At 44.1% G+C, this 14,003-nt stretch overlaps 1 pseudogene; it reads left to right on the top strand.

The window, feature by feature from the left end:
• Positions 1-330: 330 nt before the first annotated feature.
• Positions 331-448, top strand: LOC126420100 (5S ribosomal RNA; annotated as a pseudogene).
• Positions 449-14,003: the final 13,555 nt, after the last annotated feature.

Here is a 14,003-nt window from a genome sequence, read left to right on the forward strand (position 1 = left end):
TACTGAAACTACTGAGACTTTACTTATTTTTATCATTGAAACACTGGTCTACAGAATTTTCCCTGAGAAAGACAACTCAAACTTAACAAATTCATTTATTACCCAAAATATACAATCCCAACACAGTCTGACTGCTACACAGTGACGACATGAGTTCCAGTAATTAACACAAAAGTATGGCCCCGTATTGCAAGAAATTCTAAAAATAACTCATACTTTTTCATAAGTCACTTACCTCATAGAAAATCTTCATAATACGAACTACAGGAATTACAGCAAGTAGCAAAAACAGCCAGCTAAATAAAAAGATTCTAACTACTATAGACTCTAGCCAGCGGCCTTGCCGCAGTGGTAACACCGGTTCCCGTCAGATCACCGAAGTTAAACGCTGTCGGGCTAGGCTAGCACTTGGATGGGGGACCATCCGGTCTGCCGAGTGCTGTTGGCAGGCGGGGTGCACTCAGCCCTTGTGAGGCAAACTGAGGGACTACTGGCCTGGGAAGTAGCGGCTCCGGTCTCGTAAACTGATATACGGCCGGTAGAGAGGTGTACTGGCCACACGCCCCTCCGTATCCGCATCCAGAGACGCCTATGGGCTGAGAATGACACGGCGGCGGGTCAGTATCGTCGGGCCTTCATGGTCTGTTCGTGCGGAGAGAGAGAGAGAGTGAAACTCTAACTACTAGGACGCATATGGTTAGCAAAAGAAAGATTTGTTGAAGAGCAAACAATGTACTTATAAAATTTTACCTTATTCATGTGACATCCAATTCCAAACATTACATAATTGTCAATAATTCCACTGCCCAAACATCATCAACAACATCCATCATCCTAAATTTCCTTGTGTCTCTCTTTACAGTGCATGTCCTACCAACAAAGAGTTTCCACTAAGAAAAACATGTCCATACACTTCTCTGTCCACTCGCTAACTGTTAGTCCGTCCAACCACAGAATCCCTTGCCGAGGACGCAGAGCGCTGTCAGTGATATTGACACAGTCTATAGCGCTGCCAACATACAAACAGGCTACTTACAATACTGAAAAGAGAAAATGCTTCGTATATTAATTTTTCGTTATTGTGCTTCAGAGTGATATAAAATCTTTTGAAAGACCCATCGTCGCCTAGAGCTGTTAAGATTATTTATTAATAAAATTCGCTATTTCATTTTGAAGTGGCGTACATCAAAATTTTGTGCTTCAGCACATGTAAAACGAACTAGCATGCTTATATGTTATAACCCAGTTCATAGTTTATGTATTAAATGCTATCGTTGTTTGATAGCTACACCGAACGTGTTTAACTACTTGACGTTATTTTTGCTAAAGACGCCAATAATGGTAACAATATTCAGACTATGGACATTATGTGACAATGTATACGTCAAAGTATTTTAAAATTTTTGACATTTGCTGAAGCAGAATACTTTAGTGCTTTCCTCTTGCAACTGACAGTTTGTTAGCGTTAGTTGTTGCTAATTGGGCAGTAGTGTACGGTACCCAATGAAAATCGCCCGATCTTGTAATTTCGGTTCTCACAAACAGTTCACTGTTTTATCCCAGTATGTCACGGTTTATGAGACTGTGGTTTGGGTTGGGACCTAACAGCACAACTTCCCCCACTGCGAGTGAATCGAGCAGCAGTTGAATTTATGTTCTTGATTGTTAGAAATATTTGGTTGCTTCTTCTTGGAATACGTCGCAATTTCCGAGGTCTTGCTTAGGTGGGACCTAGTAGCTGACCTTAAAGCAAACACCAGCTGACTTCTCATTTACGAACAGCAGGAAATGGTGAACAAGCGACATTATGGGCTACCTCCATCCCACCCAACCCGGTCAGGCTGAACGCCTTAGACACAATGTCCAGCGAGTGCAGCAAGGCGAAGGTTCCCCGCTGTTTTGGGGTGGATTATGTGGGGCCGAGGTACGCCGCTGGTGGTCATCGAAAGCGCCGTAACGGCTGTGTGATACGAGAATGCCATCCTCCGACCGACAGTGCAACCATATCGGCAGCATAATAGCGAGGCGTTCATGAACGACAATTCGCGTCCCACCGTGAACATCTTGTGAATGATTTCCTTCAGGGTAACGGCATCGCTCGACTGGAGTGGCCAGTATGTTCTCCAGACATGAACCCTATTGAACATGCCTGATATTGATTGAAAAGGGCTGTTTATGGACGACGTGACCCACCAACCACACTGAGGGATCTACGCCGAATTGCAATTGAGGAGTGGGACAATCTGGACCAACAGTGCATTGATGAACTAGTGGATAGAATGCCACGACGAATACAGGAATGCATCGATGCAAGAGGATGTACTACTGGGTATTAGAGGTACCGGTGTGTACAGCAATCTCGACCACGACATCTAAAGGTCTCGCTGTATGGTGGTACAACATGCAATGTGTGGATGTAATGCGCAATAAAAAGGGCGGAAATTATGTTTATGTTGATCTCTATTCCTATTTTCTGTATAGTTTCCGGAAGTCTCGGAACCGAGGTGAAGCAAAACTTTTTTTGTTATGTGTATATGACAGAAGCGTGCAACGAAAGCAGTGCATTAGGTAATATACAACGTGTACTAGAGGAATAGGTAAAAGAAATCCTGAAAAAGTCAAGAAATGGAAAGGCAATTGGACCAGGAGAACTGGTGATGGCATTGTGGAAATATGGGCCGCCGCAAATGATGAGACTTATACGTAAATTGATCACTCAGATTGAAAGGAGTCTACTGGCGCACACCTGTATGTGGCACCCGAATATGAAAATAATATTAATGTATAGTAAAATGAAACTGTTATATTATATACAATGTATGTCTCTGGTAGACTCTATATTGCGAAACGCTGACTGTGAACGACCGGAGAGCCAAAGATACTGCATCTGGTCTGAGATAGTAGTGTTGGAACAAGAGAGTGCTGGCGCACAGTTGTCGGTAGCTGTCTATGAGTAAAAGAGTATGGTGTAGTCAGTTTTTGTGGTGTGCTTTGTGAAGCCACCAAGTGTTAAATTAATATAAGAAATCTTCTCACAAACAAGGTAAAGATGTTAAATAATTATGACTTTCGTTTTGTCAGTGCACTAATATAGGTGAATTTGCTGATAATTTGGAATTGTTCAGTAACCCAGAATATATGTAAATTCATTTGATAAATAGGCTAGTTAGATATTTCCCTTTTGTAATGTTTCTAAGATTTGTTAACAGAGCTATATGTAATTTGATCATTTGTATTTAAGCCGGTCTGGTGAAGTTAGATAATACTTGCTGTATAAATATCATTGTTCGTGAATCAATTAGTAAACATGATGTATTTCTCTGACTAATGTAACTTCAGTTCTCAGATGTTTTTGGAAAGACAAACTTTACTTGCAACATAATTTTGCTAGAAATAAATTCAGTGTTGGTAATTCACCACAATCAGTACCGCCTCCCTGTCCAGGTCATATGTTTTTCAAAATGTTTTTAAAAATGTTTTCATTTATCAGCCAGAAGAATATCATGTATATTTCAAAGTATTATGGCCAGCATTGCACACTGTTGAGCCTTTAGCTAGCATATTTTATTTTTTCATTTGAGACCAGAATATAAGGTTACACTGCCAGTAAGCAAAAATAATATTATTCTTATTAAGATAACTTTCAATATACATATTTGTATGCACTCGCCATCATTCAGTGTATTCCATACACTGCAGGGTAATATTAATAAGTATCCAAAAGATTTTATTTAATTAAAGTAAATTACAAGATTGTAGAGGGAGACAAAATACCAAGAGAGTGGGGTGTATCATAAATATCTGCTATCTACAAAGAAGGAAGCAAGAAGCTCCCAAATAATTATAGGAGAATGAATATTATGGCTTCTATCAGCACAGTTTTCACAGCTATACTGAAAACCAGACTGGAGGATTAGATAGAGGGAAAGATGTGAGAGGGACAAGCAGGTTTCAGCCTTACACAAATAAGTGAGAACATGTATTCAAAGGGTCGGGAAGTACGCCTAAGATTAGTGGATTTAGGAAAAGCGTATGAGCCTGTACCCACCAACGGACTGTCAGAATCGATGGAATATATAAGTTTAGAAGCACATTAGGTATTCCTAATTCAAAGAATATACCACTGATGGTACGCAGCAGTTGAAGTGGGGAGAAAAATGAGTGAGACATTCAAAACATCGAAAGGACTTAGACTGGGTTGCAGTGTGTCGCAGACCCATTTAAAATATATGTGCATATCCACATAACAAGCAGGAAATCGTAAACAGATCTTCAACATAAAACAAATAATTGAAAAATCGCGAGAGTTCTGTATTCCTGTCTTCATCTGCTTCCATGACTATAGGAAACCCTTTGACTATGTTGTCTGGGAAAAGTTGTGGTAGGTGCTTGCAGAGTTTGGTGTCCCTCCCTTTGTGATAGCATTGATCAAAAGTCTATACAATAATCACTTCGCAGCTGTAAAGACAAGTGCTGGTACGTCCGATTCTTTCAGAGTATCAAAAGGTGTGAGACAGGGTTGTGTCCTATCCTCACACCTGTACAACATCTATACAGAACATGTCATTAGGAAAGCTCTTGACGGTTGCACCAAAGGCAACTCAATTGATGGGAGAACTATCAACAACCTTCGTTTTGCTGATGACAATGTGCTTTAACCAACAGCGAAGATGAAATTGCAGAGCTACAAACAAGAATAAAAGACAGTCTAGCATATGAATTAGACATAAACCTCAGCAAATATAGACTCATGATAACTGATCGAGAAGAACATATCCACCTCACAGGTCGATTAAAGGAAATGGAAGTCGTGCATTCCTTCATATATCCTGCAGCACGGTAGGTTGTGAAGATAAGAAGACGAATCAAGCTCCGGCGAGTGGCTATGAAGAAGCTCACCAAGAGCTGGCAGAGCAGAGCAATAACAAATAGCACATAGATCCGGCTAGTTGAAACACTCGTGTTTTCTGTCTTATTTTATGGTTGCGAAACATGTACACTCACGGCCAGAGCCAAATAGCGCATTGATGAGTTTGAGCTTTGGTGCTGGCGTAGGATGCTACGCATAAAATGGACCGAAAGAAAAACAAATGTGTCCATTATTGAACAACTCGATATCTCCAGACGCCTTTCTTTTCGAGTCACCGAAAAAATTCTCCAGTTCTTTGGCCATATTGTGAGAAGAGGTGGAGAAAATTTAGAGAAAATAATCTTGCAAGGAAAGATCGAGAGCACGAGACCAAGAGGAGGAGCAGAGAGCAGATGGATGGATCAAATCGAGAAGATCTTTGGTCTACCTCTTCAGCAGGCACTAAGAGAAGCTGGCAACCCTCCGGGATGCTTGGTTCATGGGGTCAAGACGCTCAGCAATGAGCACAGCGACTTATGATGATGATGATGATGATGATACTGGAGTGGTGGATCAGTCATGCGGAAGTACAGAATTTCCTTTCCAGCTTGGCTCTATCTACTCATTATTATTCGCCGATGGTCAGATACTGAGAGCTTAAAGTAGAGAGAATGTCATCAAACATTTGATAACGAAGTTAATATAAGCATTTGCATTACGTTCACTTTGAACAAATATGTGCAAGACAGAATATCTAGTAGTGGGAGGTGATAGAGGGGATATAACTGCCGCACGAAACTATTGAAGCTATAAAGCTGTTTAAAAGCACGATCGATTATCAATTCCTCGGGAAGCTTTGAAGTAGATGTAAAACAAAGGATCCAGCAGGCAAGATGGACAAATAAAGTGTTAATTTGAGTTCTGTGGAGTCGAGAAATATCGAAGGAAACCAAGAAGAGGATTTTGCAACAGTAGTGCAAAGTATATTACCATACGGTGCAAAAGGATGGACCCTGGGAGAGCAATAGAGAATCAAAGTGCAGGCAGTAGAGATGGGTGGAAAAGGACGGCAGCCAGGATATCCAGAACCGCTCAGAAAAGAAATCAGGGAGATAATGGATACGGAACAATCAATTGTGCAAAGAACTGAGAATAGAGCTCTACAATGGCACGGTCATGCACGGCGAATGGAGCAAGGACGATGTCCTAAAGAAATCCTGGAAAGTGGTCAGCGCCAGGAAGCGTGAGCGACCGAGATTAACATGGAGAGCGAGAGTAGTTACGAGAGCTGTTAAGAAAGTACGGTCCGGTCAGGCGCGAAAAGGAAACCACAGCGAAAACCTGACGAATCTTTGCACAGATGTGTTGGGCAGTGTCTCTAATACGCCTGTAGATCGCGTCACGTTGCCCTTTACAGTTCTGAGCGCGCGGTGAGCACTTAAAGATGCCTAGATAAGCAGTGTCTCCCGCCAAGTATGTGTGTCTGTGAGAGATTTTGCCTGATGTCATTCAGTCGACGTTATGCGTATCCTTTTTGATGACAATCCTCGGCCGCACACTGCAGGGGCAACGACGACGCTCCCGCAGTGTTTGGTCACTCATTATACAGCGCGGACGTGAGTCTCTCCCATTTTTATCTCTCCTCACATGAACCGCCGGCTATGAAAATAACTTTTTGGCGAAGACAACGAACTGTGGACCAGATTAGAGAATTGGCGAAAAGCACAGGCGGCTGCATTCTCTGACGACTGGTACGGCGCTACGAAAAACGTCTGAGTCGGAGCGGCGACTATATGCAGAAGTAGCTGGAAGGTGTAGCTAGCTGTTGCTGCTAAGACATTTTTGATTTTCACAGTGGTTTCCATTTCGCGACCTACTGGATCTTACTTTCCGGACAGCCCTCGTACAATGATGAGGAAGAGAGATCTGAAAGAGAAAGACTGCCACGATCATGAAAGTTGTCGAATGGGAATACGGAGCAAGAATACAGGGCCACTGCTGACGAGCGGAGAAGTCTTTAAACGCAAAAGTAATATGATTCCAAGAATCATAGCTGATGTGGAGAGGAATGCTGTGGCGTGAAAATTTGGAAATTTGTAGTACGTTCTATGGGACCAAACTGCTGATGTCATCGGTCCCTAAACTTCCACACTACTTAACCCGATTTATTAACTCACGCTAGGGACAACACACATACACACACACTCCACATGCCCGAGGGAGTACTCGAACCTCCGACGGGGCGATAAGGCGCCCCTTACAGCGCGGCTATCCCGCGCAGCCCGCGTGAGAAGTGGAGTGAAAGGATCAGGTCAGAAGGCTGGGTGACTGTACAATGCCGACGATACAGTTGGACGTAGCATAGATATTTTACTACATGTACACACCTCCAAACTGGCAAAACACTTCGAAGCTCAGATCTGCTAAGGACATTAACGTAATCAAGGCACGTGTTTTATCTAGCAGGACACGTACGAGAAACGCCAGCCCTTGGGATAAGTGAGCCGGTGTTGGAACCGGTACTGCCCCCATTAAGAGACGGGGCAGGCAGGGCCGGCTAGCGCCGTCCTAATGACGGGCCGCAGGGCGGCGTCACGCGATGCGACGCGGGCCACGCACGACACGCGCCGCTGCACGCAATCACCTGCCGCCCAGCGGCACGCAGCGCTCGTAGAGTCGCGCTGCCAGGTCGGCGTCTGCAGCTGCGGCTCCACCAGGCGAGCCACCGTCCCACTAATCAGGTCGCAGTCCCCTCGTGTCCTGGCAACAACCTACTACCACTTGACACCGACTGTAATTGGAAACAGAGTGGCGGACAAACTTTTTCCTCTGCCCGTCATGCAACTCATTGTGTAGTCGCGCATAACTCCTAGCGTTGTCCTATTCGCACACGTCACACTTACTAGTTGCCTGAGCTCATTAGCGCACCGTTGCATTGTTCGAGCGCTCGGCATCGGACTCGCCCCCAATATAAAATAGTGCCTAGCATGATCAGATGACTTCGCTTTCCGGAGAACTGCAAGAACGCACGTGGTTTCGACTTATCTTAGAACGAAGATTGAAGAAAGGCAAACCAACAATAATAGCAATTTGCAGACTTCGAGGTGGATTTTGAACGCTTTTAATAGAATGTGAGGCTTTCGAGAGAGTGAGGAAAAACTACATGGTGCGGAAAGTTATCTACTACTTTTACAATGTTCCTGAGTGCGTTACGTGTTCCTATCTCTCGCCATGTGAGAGTACCTCCAGGATTGTCGAAGGTAGTTGTTTTGGTGTTCCAGGTGTTATGGTGAGGGGAGGTATAATGTTGAATGGACGTACCGACCTACCTTTTGAACACGGGACACTCACCAGTCAATGTTATTGGGACTCCGTACTCTTTCCCGACTTGCGTCTTTTCGGGTGTGCATTCTTCTCTGACTGTTTTTATGCATGACACTGCGCGACAGCATCGAATAGCGCACGTGAAGGATATCTTGAGGCATCCCAAACCCGCAAATCTACATCTACATCTACATACATACTCCACAGTCCACCATACGGTGCGTGGCGGAGGCTACCTCGTACGGCAACTAGCATCTTCTCTCCCTATTCCACTCCCAGACAGAACGAGGGAAAAATGACTGCCTATATGCCTCTGCACGAGCCCTAATCTGTCTTATCTTATCTTTGTGGTCTTTCCGCAAAATATAAGTTTGCAGCAGTAAAATTGTACTGCCGTTGGGCCTCAAATGCTGGTTCTCTAAATTTCCTCAGTAGCGATTCACGAAAAGAACGCCTCCTTTCCTCTAGAGACTCCCACCCGAGTTCCTGAAGCATTTCCGTGACACTCGCGTGATGATCAAACCTACCAGTAACAAATCTAGCAGCCCGCCTCTGAATTGCTTCTGTCCTCCCTCAATCCGACCTGATAGGGATCCCAAACGCTCGAGCAGTACTCAAGAATAGGTCGTATTAGTGTTTTATAAGCGGTCTCCTTTACAGATGAACCACATCTTCCCAACATTCTACCAATGAACCGAAGACGACTATCCGCCTTCCCCACAACTGCCATTACATGCTTGTCCCACTTCATATCGCTCTGCAATGTTACGCCCAAATATTTAATCGACGTGACTGTGTCAAGCGCTACAGTACTAATGGAGTATTCAAATATTACGGGATTCTTTTTCTTATTCATCTGCATTAATTTACATTTATCTATATTTAGAGTTAGCTGCCATTCTTTACACCAATCACAAATCCTGTCCAAGTCATCTTGTATCCTCCTACAGTCACTCAACGACGACAACTTCCCGTACACCACAGCATCATCAGCAAACAGCCGCACATTTCTATTCACCCTACCCAAAAGATCATTTATGTAGATAGAAAACAACAGCGGACCTACCACACTTCCCTGGGGCACTCCAGATGATACCCTCACCTCAGATGAACACTCACCATCGAGGACTGGATTCTATTACTTAAGAAGTCTTCGAGCCACTCACATACTTGGGAACCAATCCCATATGCTCGTACCTTAGTTAGGAGTCTGCGGTGGGGCACAGAGTCAAACGCTTTGCGGAAGTCAAGGAATATGGCATCCGTCTGATACACTTCATTCATGGTTCGCAAGGTATCATGTGAAAAAAGGGCGAGTTGCGTTTCGCAGGAGCGATGCTTTCTAAAGCTGTGCTGTTGCATGGACAACAACTTCTCTGTCTCAAGGAAATTCGTTATATTCGAACTGAGAATATGTTCGAGAATCCTGCAACAAACCGATGTTAAGGAATTTTGAGGATCCGTTCTTCTACCCTTCTTATATACTGGCGTCACCTGCGCTTTTTTCCAGTCGCTCGGGACTTTACGTTGGGCAAGAGATTCGCGATAAATGCAAGCTAAGTGAGGAGCCAATGCAGTAGAGTACTCTCTGTAAAACCGAATTGGAATCCCATCAGGACCTGGCGATTTATTTATTTTCAACCCATTCAGCTGCTTCACAACCCCAGGGATGTCTATCACTATGTCCTCCATACGGGAATCTGTACGACACTCTAACGGCGGTATGTTTGTACGATCCTCCTGCGTGAAAGATTTCTCAAATGCTAAATTTAAAATTTCAGCTTTCGTTTTGCTGTCTTCCGTTGCCCAGGCCAGACTGATCAGCGAGTGACTGGATGGAAGCCTTCGACCCGCTTACCGATTTTACGAAAGACCAGAATTTCCTTGGGTTTTCAGCAAGATATTTTGCTAAGGTATGACGGTGGTAGTGGTTGTATGCTTCGCTCATCGCTCTTTTTACAGCAGCACGAATTTCTACTAACTTTTGCCTGTCCTCATTTTCCCGATATCTCTTGTTCCGCGAGTGCGACTGTCTTTGCTTCCTGAGCATTCTCCGAATTGCGCTGTTAAACCACAGTCGGTCTTTTCCGTCCATACCCCACTTTTTCGGCACATACTTGTCCAAGGTGTGGTTTACAATGTGTTTAAAATTTGCCCATAATTCTTCCACGTCCATCGTGCCGTAAGTAAATGAAGTCGATTCATTTACTAAGTGGGATGCTAACAACTGCTTATCTGCTCTTTCTAGCAAGAATACTCTCCTAGCCTTCTTGACCGACTTTTTTACTTTCTCTTCGAAAGAGGACATTCAGCGAATGGATTGGTCTGCGCACTGCTTCGACTTAAATCCCAGGGGACACATGTGGGATGCGTTGGGGAGAGATAATGCAGCAGGTCCACATGTTCCAACGGCCGTCCAGCAGTTGTGAAACGCGCTGATGGCGGAATGGATCGCCATATCACAAGAACGCCTTACTAATCTCGTGGCCACTATATGAGCACGTTGCAGAACAAGCACTGCCGTCCGTGGCGATCACAGACCCTCTGAAGACCCAGAGTCCATCTTTCGTAATGCTCAGGGAAGCAACATATTGTCGCCGTGACTTCAGTGTAATTATTGTACTTTGAATAAAGGTGTCATTTCTGTTCGTCTCATTGTCTATTTCTTTCAGTTACTTTCTGCACTATACTGCAGGTGTTCTTTTTACGTATGAGCCAAATTTCAGCGAGCTAAGTTGTTTGGCAGTGACAAATTTTAGTTACTTTCGTCCTTAAGTTTTACGCATCAGCATAAAATACAACAAAAACAAGTGCGTCCTGTGACGCTTTTATATAAAATGTGTCGCTAAAAGTCACGGAAGGCACTGGATCTGTTTTCGGCCGGCGGCTGCCGAAGCCTATGTGGTGCATTTCTCTCCGCCCACTTCTGGAACAAAAATGGATTCCTGACGTCCACAATCAAATCAGCGGCGGTTTGACACATGGCAGAACGTCAATCGCCCAATCGCACCGTGTGGTTCTGCGAAGGTAACGAGACGGCCGCCATTCGGGCACTTGTCGTCATACTGTCCGGCGCTTTACGCGTGTGGAACCACTGTGTCCCCGATACTGATGATCCGCCATGGATATTGCTGACCTCGGATACCGGCGGGGTCAGGGATTTTCTCTGCCTCGTGATGGCTGGGTGTTGCGTGCTGTCCTTACGTTAGTTAGGTTTAAATAGTTCTAAGTTCTAGGGGACTGCTGACCATAGATGTTGAGTCCCATAGTGCTCAGAGCCATTCACTTGACATCGGATAATCGAATACTTGTATTGTCTACGATATAATCTCTTTCAAATTCTGAAGGTGGCAGCGGTAAAATGCAGGGAGCGAAAGGATATTTACAATCTGTACAGAAACCAGATGGCAGTTATAAAGAGTCGAGGGACATGAAAGGGTTGCAGTGGTTGGGAAGGGAGTGAGGCAGGGTTGTAGCCTGGCCCCAATGTTATTCAATCTGTATATTGAGCAAGCAGTAAAGGAAACAAAAGAAAAATTCGGAGTAAGTATTAAAATCCACGGAGAAGAAATAAAAACTTTGAGGATCGCCGATGACATTGTAATTCTGTCAGAGACAGCAAAGGACTTGGAAGAGCAGTTGAATGGAATGGACAGTGTCTTGAAAGGAGGATATAAGATGAACATCAACAAAAGCAAAACGAGGATAATGGAATGTAGTCAAATTAACTCGGGTGACGCTGAGGGAATTAGACTAGGAAATGAGACACTTAAAGTAGTAAAAGAGTTTTGCTATTTGGGGGGCAAAATAACTGATGATGGTCGAAGTAGAGAGGATATAAAATGTAGACTGGCAATGGCAAGGAAAGCGTTTTCTGAAGAACAAAAATTTGTTAACATTGAGTATAGATTTAAGTGTCAGGAAGTCGTTTCTGGAAGTATTTGTATGGAATATAGCCATGCATGGAAGTGAAACATGGACGGTAAATAGTTTTGACAAGAAGATAATAGAAGCTTTCGAAATGTGGTGCTATAGAAGAATGCTGAAAATTAGATGGGTAGATCACATAACTAACGAGGAGGTATTGAATGGAATTGGGGAGGAGTTTGTGGTACAACTTGACCAGAAGAAGGGATTGGTTGGTAGGACATGTTCTGAGGCATCATGGGATCACCAATTTAGTATTGTAGGGCAGCGTGGAGGGTAATAATCGTAGAGGGAGACCAAGAGATGAATACACTAAGCAGATTCAGAAGGACGTAGGTTGCAGTAGGTACTAGGAGATGAAGAAGCTTGCACAGGATAGAGTAGCATGGAGAGCTGCATCAAACCAGTCTCAGGACTGAAGACCACAACAACAACAATACTACGACCCATGCGCCTTGTGCCGATTACTGTCCCACGTTAAAAGCCAGCTAACGCGTGACGTACTTCCACGTTCACTACACACCTGCCTGTGACAAACCGCTCAAATACTCAGTTTTCATATGCGGCACAGGTCGCATCCATCCGCAACATTCGGGCGTCATCTTCAAACGAGACAACCATTCAAAGGCAATCGCCCACATTAAGTACAAAATCCCAGCGATAACGTTTTGTCCATGCACACCATATGTGCTTTCCAATGTATAAACACATTCATTGGCATGTCCGATGATATGAAAGTTTCATTTCATTTTGCTCTTGCTGGGATCTCTGATTTTAATTATTTTGAATGAACATCTACATCTACATTTATACTCCGCAAGCTACCCAACGGTGTGTGGCCGAGGGCACTTTACATGCCACTGTCATTACCTCCCTTTTCTGTTCCAGTCGCGTATGGTTCGCGGGGAGAACGACTGTCTGAAAGCCTCCGTGCGCGCTCGAATCTCTCTAATTTTACATTCGTGATCTCCTCGGGAGGTATGAGTAGGGGGAAGCAATATATTCGATACCTCATCCAGAAACGCAAGCTACACCGCGATGCAGAGCGCCTCTCTTGCAGAGTCTGCCACTTGAGTTTGCTAAACATCTCCGTAACGCTATCACGCTTACCAAATAACCCTGTGACGAAACGCGTCGCTCTTCTTTCGATCTTCTCTATCTCCTGTGTCAACCCGACCTGGTACGGATCCCACACTGATGAGCAATACTCAAGTATAGGTCGAACGAGTGGCTTCATCTCCTTTGTTGATGGACTACATTTCCTAAGGACTCTCCCAATGAATCTCAACCTGGCACCCGCCATACCAACAATTAATTTTATATGATCATTCCACTTCAAATCGTTCCGCACGCATACTCCCAGATATTTTACAGAAGTACCTGCTACCAGTGTTTGTTCTGCTATCATGTAATCATACAATAAAGGATCCTTCTTTCTATGTATTCGCAATACATTACATTTGCCTATGTTAAGGGTCAGTTGCCACCCCCCGCACCAAGTGCCTATCCGCTGCAGATCTTCCTGCATTTCGCTACAATTTTCTAATGCTGTAACTTCTCTGTATACTACCGCATCATCCGCGAAAAGCCGCATGGAACTTCCGACACTATCTACTAGGTCATTTATATATATTGTGAAAAGTAATGGTCCCATAACACTCCCCTGTGGCACGCCAGAGGTTACTATAACGTCTGTAGACGTCTCTCCATTGATAACAACATGCTTTGTTCTGTTTGCTAAAAATTCTTCAATCCAGCCACACAGCTGGTCTGATATTCCGTAGACTCTTACTTTGTTTATCAGGCGAGAGTGCGGAACTGTATCGAACGCCTTCCGGAAGTGAAGGAAAATAGCATCTACCTGGGAGCCTGTATCCAATAATTTCTGGGTCTCATGAACAAA

Source organism: Schistocerca serialis, chromosome 1, assembly GCF_023864345.2.
Source record: "Schistocerca serialis cubense isolate TAMUIC-IGC-003099 chromosome 1, iqSchSeri2.2, whole genome shotgun sequence".
In the NCBI taxonomy this organism is placed as follows: domain Eukaryota; kingdom Metazoa; phylum Arthropoda; class Insecta; order Orthoptera; family Acrididae; genus Schistocerca; species Schistocerca serialis.